The sequence below is a fragment of the Ovis canadensis genome, chromosome 3 (assembly GCF_042477335.2).
Source record: "Ovis canadensis isolate MfBH-ARS-UI-01 breed Bighorn chromosome 3, ARS-UI_OviCan_v2, whole genome shotgun sequence".
NCBI classification, from domain to species: domain Eukaryota; kingdom Metazoa; phylum Chordata; class Mammalia; order Artiodactyla; family Bovidae; genus Ovis; species Ovis canadensis.
The window spans coordinates 29,840,876-29,861,801 of NC_091247.1; positions in this window are offsets into that span (position 1 = coordinate 29,840,876).

Consider the following 20,926-nt stretch of genomic DNA (forward strand, 5'->3'; position numbering starts at 1 on the left):
CCTGCCATTTTAATTAGCACTCCACTGCTGGCATTACCCAAGGATATTGGTGTGAGCTAACCCCACTCATGAGGCAAAGATATCAGCCTGAGAACAAATGCTCTTGAGTCAAGACGCGAAATCAATCTCAGACAGCTGAGTACATGTGAGACTGTCTGAAATGCTCCTCTGCCCATGAGTTGATCTCTGCGCCCCGTACATCCGCACAAGCCTTAGAAGATTCCAGACAGTATGCTCTGGTAAGTTTAGAACCTGCTGTCAAACACAGACCCAAGTACCACTGCATGTGCATACACACAAAGCTACAAAAACAAACACAAAAATCAAACAAACACTCACACCCGATGAAGCCAGCCACTCTATTTGAACAGATTCTACTTTCCAAATGAAAGCAAAACTCATCACTTCCCAGGTTAGAACAGCTGAGACCCATCAACTCGCAGAAAACAATTTGTTGAGAGTAGAAGCTGTCACCGGCTATTACCACGTGGAACGTGAAGAGCCGCTGCAGACCTCGGCTCCCAGGCTCAGGCAGGACCGCTCCCATTTCACTTGACAGCTGTGGACATTGGAATAATACAAAACATAACCTAATCAACAGACTGTGAAAAAGCTGAAAGCTGAAGACAGATGTTCAACTGCCATCACCACCTTTCATATTTAATTATATTTATGTGGGGAAAACAAGTGATAAGGCCGCTCCTTGAAGGAGGCTTACTTTACCATTAACTTAATGATGGGGTGGGTATGGAGTTCCCATGATTCAGTGGTCCTCGAATGGCCTTAATCTAGGCCCTGATGGGAGATGAGCCTCTGTTGAATTAGGCTGTGTTTCATACCACAACCTACGCGCTTTTCTTGTTTTTCACTCCCTCCTGGCACTCACTCTTCCTTCCCAGCCTAGGCCACCGACGTCACATCCATATGCAAGAGTGACTGAACATGGTTAGCAAACACTAATCACCGCCAAGCAGGCTGAAGGTAAAGACTTTTTTCCAACCTGACTTGAAAACAGCCAACCAGATTTTCCTTTTGCTATTTTGAATCTACAAAGTTCTCAAAGAAAAATGTGATATATTACCTGCTGCAGTGTCTAGTACAGAAAGTCCCCTACATATGAGCCTTCAAGCCTCAAACTTCCAAGGATGAGAACATGTCCACTCACATAAATTAGTTCACGTGTCTGGTGTACATTGTCACATGCCTGCTTCTCTACAAGTGGTTGCGCTTCTGTGTACTTTACTGCACAGTACTGAGTAGAGTACAGTATCTTTGTTTCAAGCTCAGGATGTCCAGAAGCAAGCTCAAAAGCTGCGGTGATGTAACTGGTACTACTGTTCTTCTCAAGGTACTGCACTATAAGGGTAAAAATGTTTTCTTTATTTTTTCATGTTTGTTCTTTATTAGGTATTATTTGTGTGAAAAGTATTATAAACTTATTACAGTTCAGTACTATGTAGCCGATTGTGTTAGTTAGGTACCTAGGCTAACATCGTTGGACTTAGGAACAAATTGGACTCACGAATGCACTCTTAATTGGAACTTGTAATGTGCAGGACTAATTGTATCTGGAAATGATTTTTTGTAAGCTAATCAGGGAAGGGACAGGCACAAGCTGACCCAAAGGCACGTAAATCCCCTGAGCTAACGGAACAATCTTCCCTCTTTGTTAAGGACCCCTCAGGGAATTAAGAGGATTGTAGGAAACTGAAGAATTTCTGCTTGATCTTTAGTCCAGATCCTTAATTCCATACAGGAATGCAGTCCAGGTATGGATGAATAGAAGATTATTAATTAATTTGTTTGTTTATAAGAAAAACTGGAGATTAGGGTTTTATGTAATACCTAATGTTTAAATATTGTCAATTACTTATATTTTTCCAACATTGCATGGGCTTGTGGTACAGGGGTCAAACAAAACTTGTATGTTATGGACCTCCAATTTTGCAAGCTTTAACTTAAAAGAGTTCAAAGTTACTCTTTATAAGAACAGTGTTTATAAAAACACTGTTCTCATGAGAGGTAAAGATGAAAAAGCCTATTTCTGGATGGCAACAAGGATCAGCGAAACGATCACTGGGCTAAAACTGGGAAGACTAGAGCTCTGCCCCAGCTCTTTTGTTTACAAATTAAGTGACTTTGGGCAAATCATATAAATACTCAGTTTCTTCCTGTTTACTTTAGGGTCTTACTGGCCATAACTGCTGCTGCTGCTAAGTCACTTTAGTCGTGTCTGACTCTGCACGACCCCATTGACAGCAGCCCACCAGGCTCCACCGTCCCTGGGATTCTCCAGGTAAGAACACTGGAGTGGGTTGCCATTTCCTTCTCCAATGCGTGAAAGCGAAAAGTGAAAGTGAAAAGTAAACAATTTAACTTTTAACTATACAAACCACTGAGTATTAATACATGACATTCAAATCATACTGCAAGATTTGAAGTAAAACTACATGTTCTGACATTAATGTAAGTAATTTCCTTCAATTCTATGGAGATCAGTTTTCCTGCTTGTAAAATATAATAACGATACCCTTCAGCCCTATTTGCTGCTGCTGCTGCTGCTGCCAAGTCGCTTCAGTCGTGTCTGACTCTGCGACCCCAAAGATGGCAGCCCACCAGGCTCCCCTGTCCCTGGGATTCTCCAGGCAATTTAGAAGTATATTATAAGATTAAAATAAGTTAAAAGATACTAAGAATTGGGCACAATAAAAGTAAAGTAGCATTTCCAACTTTAATAATTATTACTATTTTTTTCAAAGGTTTATGTCAAAAAGGAAAATAATGCTGTCATCATATTATCAATATTAATATTAAAGATATTATACATGATACAATTAAAATTTTTTTAAAAATATTCTGACCATACATGTGGGATCTTAGTTCCCTGATCAGGGATCAAACTCTCACCCCATGCCCTGGAAGCATAGGTGTCCTAACCACTGGACTGCAAAGGAAATCCCAACAATTTTTACATACCTATTTTATTACATGGGTTTCCCTCATAGCTCAGTTGGTAAAGAGTCTACCTGCAATGCAGGAGACCCAGGTTCGATTCCTAGGTCAGGAAAGATCCCCTGGAGAAGAAAATGACAACCCACTCCAGTATTCTTGCTTGGAGAATCCCATAAACACAGGAACCTGGCAGGCTACAAGAGTTGGACACGACTGAGTGACTAAGCACATTTTATTACACAAAATTTATACTGAATAAAATATCTCTAAAAGCTATGTTAGATAGACATACTTGTTGGCCTTGCTAAAATCTAACCCCACCATTTTTTTTTTAAACTAAGAATGACCCAGTTTTATTTGAGCAACAACATTAGTAGCCCCAGGCTCAATATTCTCTTTCCCATAGTCCCTTGCAACATGCAGTCACATAACAGATTACATTGTAACAGAGTAACAAAGTTCATAGATGGTACAGGAAGTGAAGGCTTTGCCTTATCTATGAAAGGAAACAGAGAGACTGAAACTTTCACCATTATTTCTACCCTAGATACAAGCGCCATGCCTGAAGCTCCAGAAAAGGTGGCAAAGCCAGGGGAAAGTCAAGGGGATCACAGACAGGCTATTAATGCATTACCAAAGAGGGAAGCCAATGCTGGCAGTTGACTAGGTCTGTATTATGTGAGTGTGTGTGTGTGTGTGTGTGTGTGTGTGTGTGTGTGTGATCTATAATCCCCAACTCAGTTACATCTCTATAAATTAACTTTCTGGTACTTTCAGCCAATTCTTTTCTCTGTGTGTACTCAGTTGGGCCCGTCAGGTTCCTCTTTCCATGGGATTTTCCAGATAAGAATACTGGAGTGGGTTACCATTTCCTACTCGAGGGGATCTTCCTGACCCAGGGATTGAACCTGGGTCTCCTGCATTGGCAGGCAGAATCTTTACCACTGTAACACCTGGGAATCCAAACACATTAGCAATCTATGAGAGAGGTATTATTATCTTTATCTTTTCTACCCATAAAACTGAGATGAAAACCAGTTCTTTTGATTCCAAATTGGATGCAGCTAAGCTGTATGCTGCAAGGTATAAGAGCCTTTGGTTTGAAAATCAAGTGAGAAGCCATTAATCTTTCTGGAAACCAATTCTTCCATCTATAAAACGGGGATTATAACAAATACTTCATTCATTTTTGTAAGGGCCAACAGAAAGGGTTATATAAAAGTAGTCTATAAAAACTGAAGAGTATCAGAAATTAGGTCTATATTATTATTAATGCAGATTTAAAACTTCACACGTTCTGTTGATCATAAAATATGACTTTAGGACATTGAGTGGAACATTTCATAAATATTCCACCCAGGGTAATTCACTGATGGCTGATTATATTTCATAGTGCTCTCAAAGAATCCAGAGATGACTCAACATTTCTCCATCCTGTCGGGTTTTCCTTGGAAGTTTTTCCAACAGAAGCTGCTTTCTCTGGCTTTTTGCAAATCCAAGCACCAGTTTAAATATTGAAGTATTGCCTCTCCAGCCTTTCTATGTAGATGATTTAGGAAGATGTGTGGATTCCTGAATTTTACTCACTTATGACAGAAGCTACAATTTGGCAGCAGAGGATACACTGGATAGCAGACTATAGAGCCACACAATTAAAGTAGAGGTCCTAAGCTGGTTTCTTGGACTTCCCTGGCGGCTCAGACGGTAAAGAGTCCACCAGCAATGCAGGAGACTCGGCTTCAATTCCTGGATTGGGAAGATTCCCTGCAGAAAGGAATGGTTACCCACTCCAGTATTCTTACCTGCAGAATTTCATGGACAGAGAAGCCTGGTGGGATATAGTCCATGGGGTCGCAAAGAATTAGACATGACTGTGTGACTAACATTTTCACTTTCACTTCTAAGCTGGTGTCTAGTGCTAAAATGTGCTAGGGCCAGTGAGGACAATGGTGTTAAATACTGGCAGGTGGAGAAAAGGGACCTAAGGGAGGCAGTAGAGACTAAGCTCTCGGCATCCTCTCATGTTAGCAGCCAAATAATCAATCCTTCACTTATTCCTCACAAAAATGAAAAGGTAGGCATCATTACTCGAGTTTCACAGATGAAAGTTTAGAGTGGTTTGGTGCTTTGCCCAAATTTATACAATCTGTAAGAGAGGCACTTAGAATTCCAATCTTGGTGACCTGAATTCAGCCCATCATCTCAGCCCTAAGGTGCACGATGGGTCAGCTGCTGCCAGATGTCCAAAAAATTGGGAAGATTTTCAGAGAGAGAGTGCTTCTAAGAGCTGACAGACTCAGACACTAGTGGGGAAATCTGGCTCTATTAACCACTTTTATGGCTGAGATTTGCCACAGTATTTTTAGATGAGGACGAATACTGGCTGAAATCAGTAAAAAACAAGCTCCAACATGAATGTAGTGTAACTATTTAAAGTTCAGAGACTTCTCTGGTGGTCCAGTGGCTAAGACTCATCATTCCCAAGGCATGGGGTCTGGGGTTTCATCCCTGATCAGGGAACTAGATGTCACATGCTGCAACTAGAAGGAAGTGGCACCCCACTTGAGTACTCTTGCCTGGGAAATCCCGTGGACGGAGGAGCCTGGTGGGCTACAGTCCATGGGGTCTCTGAGAGTCATACACGACTGAGCGACTTCACTTTCACTTTTTGCTTTCATGCATTGGAGAAGGAAATGGCAACCCACTTCAGTATTCTTGCCTGGAGAATCCCAGGGACAGAGGAGCCTGGTGGGCTGCCGTCTATGCGGTTGCACAGAGTCAGACACGACTGAAGCGACTCAGCAGTAGCAGCAGCACGAACTAAAGAGCTCACAGGCTGCAACTGAAAAAAAAAAAAAAAAAGATTCTGCATGCCACAACTAATGATCTCACATTCTGTAACTAAGTCTTGGAGCAGCCAAATAAATAAATAAAAATAAATATCAAAAAAGGTCAGGTTCTGCTTTCAGAATTGGGTGTAGATTCAGATTCCATCACTTTCTTTGTGACCTGGGGCATTCATTTAAATCTTTTTGCTTCAGTTTCTTCATTGTGAAAAGGAGAATAGTATTGATTCTGCCTCATAGCTTTGTTGTGAGGATTAAAGAAGGTAATTAATTTTAGCTATTATCTTTAGGGAAACTTCAGAGTGCTAGATCTTCATTGTGTTTATCTGGTGTCTAAACGAACTCTAATCTGGAGGGCAATAGATACAAAAAAAGACAGAATGGAACCCTAATAAGCATATATATCACCATTAATTTATCTTTCAGAAATTGTTTTTGAGGAAATAGACATTAAGCTGATTTAAAGTTCATAATTGAAGATGTATGGAGAAGCACCGGAGATCAAGTGAATTGAGCTCCCCAGATGTGGCTGTTTTTATTACAAGTTATAACTGATAATCGGCAGCTCTTGTGAGTGACTGTTTCAGCCACATTCCCTCTGTACAAACTGTTACTACCCACTCGCTCTGAAAGCAGGCAGCTAGGTCTGAACCATATGACCCATACCCCTCTCCACAGCCATGGGAACTATTCACCCAGACTGACCAAACAGATCTGTCTCCCAGGAACTTGGAATTAAAACCCAGAGAATCTAGCCAATCTCTGTCAGATATCTGAAGTAGGAAGACGGGCAGTATTGGTGCTGGAATAGTCTGGTAGAGGCTGAAGCAGAAAAGCAGAAGATAGTCAACAGGAAGGGAGGAAAAACAGAATTGTCTGAGGCCAGGTTGCTGGGGTCCAATTAGGACCCTGCTTTGTGCTTTTATCAGTTGTGTGGCCTAACTTGGCCACTACCATTGTTAAACAGCTACTGCTGTTGTTTCCTCTTTCCTAGGCTCATTGTGATGACTCAGGGAGTCAATATATGCAGGACCTTTGGAAGGGGGCCTGAGACGTGGTCCACACTCTATAATGTTCCCTCTAATAATAAACATCTGCTTACTTCATTATCATGTGTGTTTCCCTCTGTGAGGGTGATCCATTATCACGTGTCTGCAACTGAGAGGGACAAGCAGGAGGACACCTTATTCCCAGATAACTTTCTCATTTCTTACCCTAGTCCTGCCTCAGAGGAATTTGTACAAATGGATTCCCTGAAACATCCCTCCATCCTCCCCATAAATTATGTCTTTTTTCCCCAGTAATGATAGTTTAATGTTTTAGCCCTTGTATACACATAATCTTTGAGGGAGAACCACCAATTTGGGCTGCCCTTTCAGATAATTTGAACAAACTGTTTTTCCCATTTTGGTGAACAATTCACTATTAAACATACCCTTGCTCCCTTTCATCTTCCCCTGATGTAGAGCTTGCTATTGGATACATATAGAAGTTTTGCAGTGCTCTGTTAGAATAGGAATAATCAAAGGGAGTGCAAGGCATGATAGTGATATGAAACTCACAGATCATAAAGATGCCTCCAAATTATTATTATAATCTACATCTAAAATCATTTCTGTTTCATAGCTCCCTCTGGTAAAAAAAAAAATAAAACTCATAATTCAGTTAGGTAGTTTCTGGGATGTGGTTGCTATTGAAAGAAATTCAAAACATATTCCCTAAGACCCTCTTATGGGTAAGACTGACATAATCATAAAAAATAAAAATGCTATTAAATAGACTATAAATTTCAGAATGATACAGGAATGCAATAACCAGCCAGAGAGTTGAAGGAAATAATAAAAGCAAACAAAACCTAAATAGAACCATGCCCCGCTTTGCTCTGGAGAGATAATGTCAAAGAAAAAAGGTACTGATCAACAAGCTTCTGCAGTGTGACCCTGCTCAGCTGAAGGCTTAGGGTTTCAGAGGAGGCCTGATAAAAGGCTGCATGGGCAGCCAAACCACAGTGCCCATAAATCACTAGAATTTAAATAAAAGCATTGCAAAATAGATATACAATTTGGTTGTACACAAAATAAATGTACTTTGTTAGAACCCAAAGAAAATCCATGTTTGGAAAATATGCACACTATTCCCATAAATCTAAATCAGGGATGATTTCTGGCTCTGAATCTGTGCAGTAATGTGCAAACCATTGCAAAATGAGATTTTGGTGAAACAAGTAATAAAATCAATTAAGAAAGTTTAGTCTTCACTGTAAAATCTAACTAAGCAAATAAAAAACAAAGTTCTTTGTAAAACCCTCAGGGATGAGCTGATCATGGCCTTTGTGGCATTATTATTAAAAGTATTTATTCCACTGTAGGGACTTTTCCATGCCACTTAGAAGTAAATCTTAGCCAGAACTTATGACCAGCTACACATGCTGAGCTATAATGTAAAGAGTGTCACTTGCAATATCTTTTCCAAGAAGGTAGGGCAAAATATGCCACAGTGTTAATCAGGAGACATTCTCCAGCCATGCCCACCACTGAATATCAAGCTCCCAGGGTCAACGTGCCAGGCATGGTGGGCAGAGATTCCAAGGTTAATTAAATATTTCTGTGTTAGACACTGTATACCCAAGGTTCCCCACCTGCCCCTTTTGCCAATGCTCAAGACATCTTTACTTTGTTCCAACAACTATACCTAGTTTCAAAGAAAGAATCATACAGTCAATTTTCTTTTACCAAATTTTTGTTTTCTGGATTCTGCCACAGTTATGGGTGGCTGCATAGTCTACTTCTGTGCAATGAGACATAAACTAAAATCTTTGAGGTGAGGGGTGGGATCTGTTCCTAGGAAAATGTTTTTCTTACAAACAATTTTGCTACCACCATCTGCTTTCAGCTTAGAGCTGCAAAATAGATCATTCATGGTATAAAAATGATATTTGAAGATAACTGAGCATCTTTATTTACCACTAAGTTAATCTTTTAAATCATTAATGCAACATCTTTGTCTGTTCTCCTCAGACTTGTCATTGTCCTAAGCTGACAATCAGATCAGCACACCTGAGCCTGATAAGGAATTTGAACATTTATTTATGCTTAGTCTGTATTATCTCATGGACTCTTCATCAAACCCTAGGAAGTAGGCACTGCAATTCTGTAAGTTAAAGCACAGAAATGTTGAAATACTTGCCTGAAGCCACAAAACTAGAAAGTGGGAAGGCTGAGTTTTGAATTTGAGGAAGGGTTCAGAGTTCTGGGTCCAATATTATTCCCCCTTTACCTCCTACGTTCCATTGATACTTCTGTTTTGCAGGACTAGATCTCAGAAATGTATTGCAAAGGAAAAGGAGGGCTGCATAGCAAGATACCTAGAAAGGGGTTTCCAATGATCAAGGAAGTGGAAAACGCTTTTCTTCTGGTGTAACTCTCATGACTTTGAAGTTGTTGGGACTTAAGCCCTAAAATCATACTGTTCTACATATATTCACCTCAGGAATGAAATGATCTGGTGAAGGAAGAATTCTATTTGGGTTGGTGAAATATATAAGGTTAGAAAATTATTTTAATGACTGGATCAAGAAAATGTGATATATATATATGTATATATATATGTATATAATTATGCCTTGAAAAAGGACACTGTCATTTGTAGACCACATGAATGGAACTACAAGATGTTATGCTAAATCAAATAATCCAAACAAAGACAAATACTGTATGTATCATTTATATATGAAATCTTTAAAAAATTGAACTTATATAAGCATAGAGTAGGAAAGAGTTTCCAGGGATTTGGAGGGAGGGGAGTTGGGTGAAATAGAGAGAGGTTGGTAAAAGGATGCAAACTTTCAGTTGTAAGATGAATAAAGTCTGAAGATCTAATGTTCTTGCCTAGAGAATCCCAGGGATGGGGGAGCCTGGTGGGCTGCCATCTATGGGGTCGCACAGAATCGGACACAACTGGAGCGACTTAGCAGCAGCAGCAGCAGCAGCATAGCTGATGACACGGCACTGTATAATCGAAACTTGCTAGAACAAAAGAGCATAAATGTCTACATACACAAATACAAAGGTAAATATCTGAGAAAAAAAAGAAAACCCATAATCCAACCACTCCAAGATAACTGCTATTAAATTTGTCTGTGCTGTTTTCACAGGGTACTTGTATAGCAAATCATCTAAATGTCTACTTTAAATATTTTATAATTTTATTTGTCAATTTCACTTCAAGAAAGCTTAAGAAAAATGTTTATGCTGCTCTTTCAGATTTTCTCCTATTGTTAAACATTACATATAAGTAGATATATGTGTTTTAAACAGAAATAGAATCATGTTATCTTTCATAGTCTTTTGCCTTAAAAATCTATAATGAACATCATTCTATCATTCTATGTTTGAAAAGGAAAAGTTAATATGTTATTCTAAAAGTACAAAAAAAGTTTCATTGTTTAAGTCATAAATTCAGATGTGTGAGTTTCTAGTATTGGCTAATTTCCGGTTTTACATATTCAGATTCTGATAACTACAATTACATTTAATTCACTTCAAGGGAACACAAATGTGCTTTTTCTCTTCTTCCACTGACTTGCTTTACCCTCATTTATTTTTTCAGATTGAATTCAAAAGGGATTCATCTAAGAAAACAACAACCCTCTAGGCTCAGTGGACCATTTTTTTTCATAACTCTAATTACCACAGAGAAGAACTTATTTAATTTATGGCACAACCTTGGACGCTGAAACTGTTTCTTTATCCATAACATGGGATAAAACTATCCCCCTGCTCTCTTTTCACAAGTAACCTAAGATTCAGTCTTTTGTTGGTCATAAAAAAATCTGGAAAAAATGCAGAGTATTATGTAAAAATGTAGTGTTATTATCCATTGTTAATCTGTGTTTTTTAAAGATTTTTTAAAATATGAACCATTTTTAAAGTCTTTATTGAACTCATTACAATTTTTTTTTTTTCTTTTTTGGCCAGGAAGCATGAGGCCTGTGGGATCTCAGCTCCCTCGCCAGGGATTGAACCATACTCCCTGCATTAAAAGGTGAAGTCTTAACCACTGGACAACCAGGGAAGTCCTTGTTAATGTGTGTGTATTTTTTTTAAATTCCTTTTTATGCATTCAGGAGCTCTACTAAATATTATCATTTATATTTTCTCAGTTTTTTTCAAAGGAAAAGTACCACATCTAATTGTAACTATATAAACTATATAAAACTTGATTTTTTATTTTTTGGTTGGTTTAGTAGAATTTATCTCACTTAGATCTATCTGGGCTTGTGCCCTGTGCTTACTCTCTTCCTTCTATTTCACACCCTTTGGACTTAACAAAGGAAATGACAGAAATATTGAAAAAAGGGGCTATGGTACACATTAAAAAAAAATGCTCTTCTACAGAGAGGAATAAATCCGACTCTGTTGTCTTTCAGTTCAGGATAGTTCCTCCATTCGAGGTAACTACGGTCGAATGGCCACCGCACAGTTCACACGGGACAATGTCACCATGTCGTAGTGACACAGTTAAGGTTTACAATTCAAGACTCAAGACTGAGATAATCATGGGAACATTTAGGAATGGGTCTAAAAGGGTGGGTGGGCTTCTGTGACCTCTCGGAAGGCATAGGCAGAGTGGGAGCCAAGGGTGGAAGCTCCCTGAGGGCCCAGGAAGAAAGAAGCAGGAGAACAGGTGGCAAGGCATTGATGGGGAGGGACAAAGGTGAAGCTCACAGGTTCTCTCATTCAGATGCACCATGAGGACCTACTGTGTCAGAACAGTGCCCAAGGCCACCAAGACTTGGCTTTTACAGCCACGTGTTAAATGGGAGAGCTAATAAATGTATGCTGCCTGAAGTCTACCTAAGAATTTCTGCCTTTGTTACTCCTCTATCCTGAATTGGTTTCCACCGACAAGTAGCCCCCTCAATGGGCAAGCAGTAGTGCAAGATGGTTTTAGCATGGGGTTGTTCTCTGATACTAGACATTCTACAGATATTTCATTAATAAATCCACTTTTGGAATTTTTTTTTGTATGTGTGGGATATACAGTATGCCTAAGACTCATTCAAAGATGGTCTCATTTCCATTCTGCCTTTACTGATGAAGAAACTGATGAGGAAGCTATAGTAACTCCTAGTGACTACTCAGTGAACACTGGACGCAGATAGATCTAAGTTTCCTTCAGGCATTATGGATCTTCTTCAGTTCATCCCCAAGAATGTTTATATACGTTTCTGTTCTACCAAATTTAGTTTTCGTTTTCATTTTTCTTGCTTGATCTCAAGTCTATACGCCCACTTCTGGCCAGGAATAAACTCCCTTCTCTGAGAAGGGAACATTAGTGTGTGTGCGGAGGTTGGGGGGCAGTCGGTGGGAATGGAAATAATCATCCTCCCTGCTACCCCTCCTCAACCTTTTGTGAATCCATGGCCAAGGCTTCTGGGGGAGAAATTAGTCACCCAAACCCATTCTGCTTCTACAGGCACAATATTAGCTGTGGGAAACAGTACTTTAAAAATCTAGTAAGTTCTGGCATCAGATCATTCTATTACTGAGAGAAAGAAAAACCATTGGTGCCCCAAATCATTATGGCAACAATAACTATGATAGGTCCTAGAGTCACATGTGTTTTAAAACATGTCAGAAGTGCTACAGGCTGCAACAAGACTAGCATTTCTACCTGACTTTCAAAAATACACAGTAACATTTATCAGTGGAGGGGGAAACTCACTTGAAGTTCTAGAAGTTTATAAATGTAGCGTGACGTGGTAGTAAAGGCTTATCGGTTCTTACCTCTCCTGTTAAAGTAGAGATGCTTAAATATTTCTATTACATTCTGCACCAAAAAGTGGGTAGTGGGAGGTGTGTGTCATAAATAACACCACTTCACAAATCCCTTCAGATCTGCCTACAGCTTTAGAAGTTCTTGCCGCCCAGGTCTGTGCTCCCACCCAGGATAAATCACTGCAAAGCGCCATGTCCCCAATGGGGGGTTGTTAATTAGTTTTAAAGGCTCCTGCAGTTCCTCTAGTGCTTCAAGGAGTACACAAACCCAGCATTCTACAAAAATACCTTTTTTTTTATGGTCAGCCCAGGCTGAGATTTTATGAGCTTCCCATGGTTGTATGAAAGTTAAGCTATATGCAAATGTGCAAAGCGAAGGCTGTTAAAATTGACTGGGATAAATGCTTTGTTTATCTTGCAGCTGGAATGCAGCAGAAATCCACCTAAACGGAAGGGGAAAAAGGCAAAGCACTCTGCGCATTGAGCTGCAAGCACTAGGGCAAGATGGCCCTGTCCTGCACCTCCAGATGCAGCCCACGGTGCACCCAGCCCAATTGTGGTGTTGCCGTCTATATTCCTAGAGAGGACAATTTTGGCATAATTGACTAGGACAGGGAGTCTGAGAACTTTGGCATGGTAGAACTGGTCTGCCGCTTAGAGAAAAGGAGTCCTTTCCTTTCCTACCAAATGACACACGTGGAAAATGAGATCCACAAGAGTCAGCCTCAATACAGTCCTGACTGCCTCCCTTGCCGCATGATAGAACCAGCAAAGACCCTCTTGCTCCTGTGCTTGCGCTCAGTCCCTCAGTCGTGTCTGACTCTTTGTGACCCCATGGACTGTGGTCCACAAGGTTCTTCGGTCTATGGACTTTTTCAGGCGAGAATACTGGAGTGAGTTGCCATGTCCTCTTCCAGGGGCTCTTCCTGACCCAGGGATCGAAACAGCGTCTCCTGCCTTCTCAGGTGGATTCTTTACCAATGAGCCACCCAGACTGATGATATTCGAAACATATGGGATTTGATTCACAGTTGAACAAATATTCATTAGTCATCTGTTTGGGACAAGGGACTGTGTTCTGAACACTGGAAGCTCTGAATAATCTTACCTTTTAAAGAATTTATACATCAACTTTTCATCTTGTTGTGATAAAAGCTATTCCTTTTCCTTGTGAGGCATATCATCTTTCTTCCACATCTCAGTAAGATAACACTCAACATTCTCCAGAAGGTAGGATGCTAATATTATAATAGCAAATATACAGTGAGGGTCTTCTCCATGCCCAGTGCTGGGATAAGAAATATACAAGCTGTTGCTGCTGCTAAGTCGCTTCAGTCATATCTGACTCTATGCGACCCCATAGACGGCAGCGCACCAGGTTCCCCAACGCTGGGATTCTCCAGGCAAGAACACTGGAGTGGGTTGCCATTTCCTTCTCCAATGCATGAAAGTGAAAATTGAAAGTGAGGTCGCTCAGTCATGACCGACTCGTCACGACCGCATGGACTGCAGCCTACCAAGTTCCTCCGTCCATGCGATTTTCCAGGCAAGAGTACTGGAGTGGGTTGCCATTACTTTCTCTGGAAACATAGAAGGGATATCATTCAATCCTCCTCCTACCAGCAATCACCACCCCTGCCAAACAACAACAACAAAACTTGAAATTGGTACAAGGATTACCTCTATCATTTTAGAGAGTTCCCCTGAGGCACAGTGAGTTTAACTGCCTGGTCAGGTGGGCGGTAGAACAATATATTGAACTCCTATTTTCTGATCCATCAGAACTCCTTGTGTCCACATACTACCTCCCATAGTAAGTTACACACTTGTGTATCAACTAAAGAAATTTCTTGATCTGAGTCACAAAATTGGTAGCAGTGGCTATGATTTAGTCAAGTAAAACAGTTCTGATACCTGGAAGTATAGTAGGATTCGAGACTTTTTAAAACATAAAAGAGCTATTCAAGTGAATATACAGACATTAAGACAGCTAAAACATACATGGCTAAATGCCAAAACACCAGCTAAGATTCACTTTTGAGCCAACAGGTGAAATAAAACATATTATTTGATATATATACTTCCATTTGTTCTTACCTGATTTATAGCCACCCTGACTCTAGCCTTCATTCTCTTTGGTCAATTCTCCTAAATGCTCCTATTCCCTTAATGGTTATCTGGCTTTTATGAAACCTCCAAATGAACCCTTTTTCTTGTATTTATGGTTATAGAATTTATCTCCTTAGGGAACTTAGAGAACTCAGTGCTTCCAGGTGACACACAAAAAAATGTATCCCCATATTTCTGCAATTACCTCGAATAGTTTTCCCTTTGCATCCCCTTGCTAGAGATACGTGGCCAGCCATTGTCCCATTGTATCTTCCTACTCTGCCTGGATATTACAACTGGTTTATCAGTCTTACCTGACAGTTTTGTATTGCTCTTTTAAGATAATAGAATCAAGATGTTCAGAGCAACCCAATTGGTTTTTTTTTTAATTAAACAAACAAGAGGACTTTTACAACTTTACTTTAGGTACACATGTTTAAAAACCTCTTTTTAAAAATTCAGATGGTTATCAGGATGATTAAGTCAAAATCTAAGGGAGGGAAAGCAGAGCCTCTTAAGGTCTGGCTGGGGTGATGCTGAGCATAATCAACAGATGGACATTTATTGAGCTGGCTCCCTAGGAACTGAGGGAGAGTCACAGATGAAGAGAGAAGAGTTACATATTTAGTAAAAGTGTCTGGAAAAATCGACAATTTTGATAATCAAGTATCACATGACATAGATGTGTGTGATATAGACACATAAAATCCAGATGACTTAAAATGTTACTTTAAACAGTAAAAATGTAACATTCTAAAATTATACATACACATTTCACTCACCACTGTGGTTACTTGAGGGTGGTAGACTTTTTAAGCTGCAAAAAAAAAGAGAATTCAGAAGTCAGGAACTCAACTCAGGAATATATTTTAAATATATGATAAAGAAATAATGACATTAATAAGTAATATGCCCTTGAAAATAAAGCACTAACATGATAACAGACAAATGGACTCTGAACATGAACAAATGTCTGAAAAAGAGGAAATATAAATATAGCTAATAAACATGTGAGAGAATGTTTAACTTTGCTAGAAAATAGGAGAGAAGTGCATATTAAAATGAATGCATACTCTATTTGCCATCACATTGTTTCAAGGTTGGTGATAGTGCAGTGAGGCAGGATTTTTTCAAATGTTTCTGTTAGGAGAATAAAATAACACAGTGTTCCTTGTAAATCAGTTTGATTCTGTGTTTCAAGATCGTTAAACATTTTCTACTGTTTTACCAAATGATTCTGTTTCTCAGTATGTATTTTAAAGGAAAAAAAAAACCCTTTAAATGTACAAAAAGATGCTCATGATATAACAGCAAAAAAGAAAATGGAAACACTCAACGTGTCCAATTTAGCAGGTGTGGTCATTCTATTTCCGAATGCTCATTCACAGGAAGGTAACAGCTTATGTTCCCAAAGAATGATTATAGATGAAAAATAAAATGATCGTTTAAATAGCCAATTATGAAAAAAAGCAGGAAAAGGATTAAAAATATACTGCTAGTGATTTGTGATCGAGGAATGAAGACAATTTTTTCTTCTTTTAAGGAGTTAATATTCTTTTTTCTTTTAAGGAGTTAATGGGAGTACTTTGGAGATTTTAGCTATTATGTTACAAACATTTTTTCCATGCAAAGGAAATATAGCAAATGTGCAGACTTGACAAATGTAAAGCAATCTGTTCTGTTAAGAACAAGTTGCTTGTTTGGACTTGACTAAAGTGTTGAATTTAGTTATCTATAGACAGCAATATATATCTCTAACCTGTGATAATTGGATTGTGGGTTTCTATCTGGGACAAGGACAATGCACCATTCAGATGGCTGGGTGAAAGAAGTTGGATGTGCAGGGGCCGAGACCAAATGGCTGATTCATGACTCCCACCTGAGGCTGCACTGCCAAACCAGGGTCACCGCAGCTCAAAGGGCAGATTTACAGGAAGCAGAAAAATGCCTCCAGACTCTTTACTGCCACCTGCCAGAAAATAACATTTGGCTACAGTTATCAGAAAGCTGGCTAAAAAAATGGTCCAGGTTTCAAAATCTGGAGATCTCATTCTTTTAACAGTGTCCAGCTGGCCCATGGGAGCCACTTCCTGGTGGTGCCTGGGAAGCTTTCCTTTAACTTGGTAAATGCAGCTTGGACCTGAGCGAGGGTGCTTCCTAGCTAAGTGTTTCAGCTTTATCCAAGAGGGAGAGAGGAGAAATCCATTCTCGAGCACAGGATTGTGCATGGCTTCCGTATGAACCCATGAGTTCCCACCTGTCAGTTAAGACTGTAGGCTTCCTGCCATCTCGCCATATCTAACACCAAAGTGAACGTGAGTAGAATAATTCATCATTCATCTGCCTCTTACTTTAATAAAAAATGCCAGAGTTTTAAAATTAGAGTGAAAGCATGTACAGGTTCTAACTTTGTAAATAAAAAGAAGAAAGTCAATCAATGTTAACAACTTATTTTCTGGGGTACCATTGGGGTGTTTGCATTCTCTCCCATACATGGATTTGGAAATCAAAGAGTACCAGATGAAAAAGTTTCTTTCGTCTGAATATTCACCTGTTAACACAGATCTCATCTAAAAAAAAAAGTATTTGTGAAGATTCTTTCCCTTCTTCCTGTGCTTATTTTTGATGTAAATGACTTGCTAACATTGAGCTTCATTAACTCTAAAATATGTGAGCCTTGTCTTTTTTCCTTTTTTCTGTTTTCAGTGTTCAAAAGGTGTTTCAAAACTTATGAAAAAATTATTCCTAGTGAGACTAAAGTCACAGCATGCAGGTGATTTGAGGTACAGGCATCCACATTCCATCATTCCAAAATTCCATAAAGGTTAGGTGGTTTGGTGGTTAAGTATCCACCTGCCAATGCAGGAGACATAGGAGATGGGTTCTATCCCTGGGCTGGGAAGATCCTCTAGAGGAGGCAATGGCAACACACTCCAATATCCTTGCCAGAAAATTCCCATGGGCAGAGGAGCCTGGCAGGCTATAGCCCACTGGGTCTCAAAGAGCCAGACATGACCGAGCACACAAATGTTATTACACATTTTCCATATAGGTGAAGGAAGCATTTTTCCAATTCCAAAATTTAGTATGATAATATCATTCAGGTATGATTTTTCTTTCCGTTTCAAAGTTTTCTTAATTCTGATTATCCTAGCTACCCCCAAGATACATACAGGAGCACCTATATCTTAATGGTCAGCACAGGTAGCAATATTTTTCTGTAGCATGGATGGAAGATGGTATCAGCGTGGCTCTAGGGGGCCCCGCACAAGTTAGATGGTACTGATGTTAGGGAAATTGGGGGAAGCAGAAACTACAGAATCCGAAGATGCTAAGACTGCTATCTTATCCAAACTGGCAACCCTTGGTCTTCTCTAACTTAACCCTCATCTGCCACTACTCTCTCTCCACACTTATACTGATCCTTATGACCTGCAAAGTCTCTGATGGTGTAGGGCTTTATCTTAACCTTTGGGACTAGCTCTGGCTTCTATTGTCTGCTCATTAAGCCTGCATTCTTTGGACTAAATTTCAACTCCCTTCATGACTTTCCCTCTTCCAGCCTACATCATTTCCAGTTACTCTCTAACACGAACTCTCACCATAAGCTATATAGAATCTCCACTGATTTCAAATGAGAGAGTCCCCTACTTTAGGTTCCAGAAAGCTGAGCATGACATAGCAGTTCACCAGAGGAGACAGATGCGAAGGCACACGTACTGAATTAGTTCATCCCGCTTGTGTTCAGTCACACCTGACTCTCTGCGATCCCATGGACTATATGCCACTAGGCTCCTCTGTCCATGGGATTTCCCATGCAAGAATGCTGGAGTGGGCTGTCATTTGCTTCTCCACTGAATTAGATTGCACATGCTCTGAAGAGAACCTTTAACTTTTAGAGACTTTAACACTAACCTAAAATACAATTTCATTCTTGATACTTTATAGATTTGAATGCCATAGTGTGGATCTGTTGAGGAGTACTGCTACATTTTGCTTTCAACTGTTAAATGATTGAAGCAATAACAATTCACTAAGTACCTGTAATATCTCACTCAACTAAGTATTTATTTATGTATTTAATACTCACAGTGAGTTGGTGAGTCAAAGCAATAATTACTCTCACTTTAGAGATAAGAAAGCTGTGTACCAACAAGCTTAAGTGGACCTATCCAAGGACAAACAACCAGTAAGTGAACATGATTCAAAGTTAGATCTGGCTGACTTTTGTTTGTCAAGGCAAACTTCCTGGAGATGGTTTGGTTTTCAGTTTGAATGAAGATCTGTTTATCATTTACACTTCTGAATATTTGCTTAGTTTATTCTTTTGCTACCCTTGTCATCTGCATATTGTATAAAAGTCAGTTGATTTCAATACTTCAGCACAAATTCACCCTATTTCTCCTTTTTTTACTGCACTGGTAAACTTCATGAAGTCAGGAAATAAAACTATGCTGCTGATTATTTAATTATCATCATTATTATTATTAATCTTCAGTGTCTAGCACAATGCTTGGTACATGGATGGTGATCAATATCTCTTAAGTGGATAAATGAGAAGCAGGTGTAGACACGGATATAGAGGATGACCTTGCGGCCATGGCAGTGGCAGGGAAGGAGAGGGTGGGGCGAACTGAGAGTGGCATTGACATAAACACACTGCCATGTGTAAACTACCTGGCCTGAGGGAAGCTGCTGCATAGCACAGGGGGCTCGGCCTGGTGCTCGGTAATGATTTAGAGGGGTGGGTTGGGGCAGGTGGGAGGAAGGCTAAAGAAGGAGGGAATATATATATACACACACACACACATAGCTGATTCACTTCATTGTGCAGCATAGACTAACACAACATTATAAAGCAATTATACTCCAATTTACAAAATTAATGAATTTAAAAAGTGAGAAGCAGGTCTTAGGCTCAGCTTTATACCAGTGCTTCAGGGGGCCTTAGAGAAGTAGACAAGCCAACTCATCCAGGGACACTGAGCAACTGATCACTCAAGCAAGACTTTTCTGGATATGTAAGCAACCAAACTAGAGCCAGGTTAAGATAAGTCTCAAGGAGGTGGATTCAGGGATCTATTCTCAAAAAGCTCAAAATCTGATTCGATTCCATCATTCAGTGCATTTCTTATGGGCTATACCAAGCCACCAGTGATGTAAATAAAGCATTCAGGTTTCTTGCAGAATCGTTACTCCACTATCCTTCATGCAATAATGCAGTACTTTGTAACAAGCTTTATAATGAGGCTATGAATTAAAGTGAAGCATGGCTTTTCTGAGGTACAATATGCATCACAACAGCCTGTATTAACAATTTAAAACCATATAATGTGCTTTATAAGCTAATAAAGTAGCTGCCTCTAAATGATTTATCAAATATGAATAATGCATCCAGAAATAACTTACAGGAACAGGGCCAGCCTCCTCCCCTCCTGTGCTAGCTGGCTTTCTCCACAGATGATACTGAGGATGCTTGGGAGCTGAGATCCTGAGTTCTGCCACCAGTCTCCAGCTCTGCCAGGAAGCCTACCCAAATTCTCCCCAGAGACTCCCTGCCTTTTTGCCTAGTCCCGATGGATGGTCCAGCCACCTTCCCTGCCTTTTCCTACTTCTGCCTCTCTTTCTAACCCCTTTAGATTCTCCTGTTTAAGGCTTCCTTCATTTGAGCATTTCCCTCATATTTCCTGCTTCATACAAGAGAGGCCAGGGTCTATTGTAGAAAGTTGCCTATAGGAGCAGTGATATACAGGAGATGAAGCAGTCAGTAGGATTCAGCAGTCAGAAGGGGGAACTCTGAGATCTCACAGCCTAGAAAGAGAACAGTTACACATGGTTTTCAGGCTTCTAAGAGATAGTGACATCAGAGTTTAAAGCGCCCAGACCCTTACATACTAACTAGACGTGATGCTCAGTACTTCATCTTCTGAACAAGGCACTTGTAAAATTTAACAGTGAGTATTTAAAGACTCAAAAAAATGTTGGGTCTCTGGGCTTTCTCGGGGGAGCAAATGGTGTGGGAGGGCTTGATTCTAGAAATAAATGCTAAAATAAAAAATAGAAGTCAATGCATATATATACAAAACCAAAAACAAATAGGAGTCATTTTCAAGAGAACATTGCTTCTACCTGACAACGAGAACCAGTTAGCTCTTTAGAAAGCCACCAGACAGCCTAAACAAACTAAACAGACTTGATTTCTAACTGTCACAAGCACTTGTTGGGAGGGAAAAGGACTCA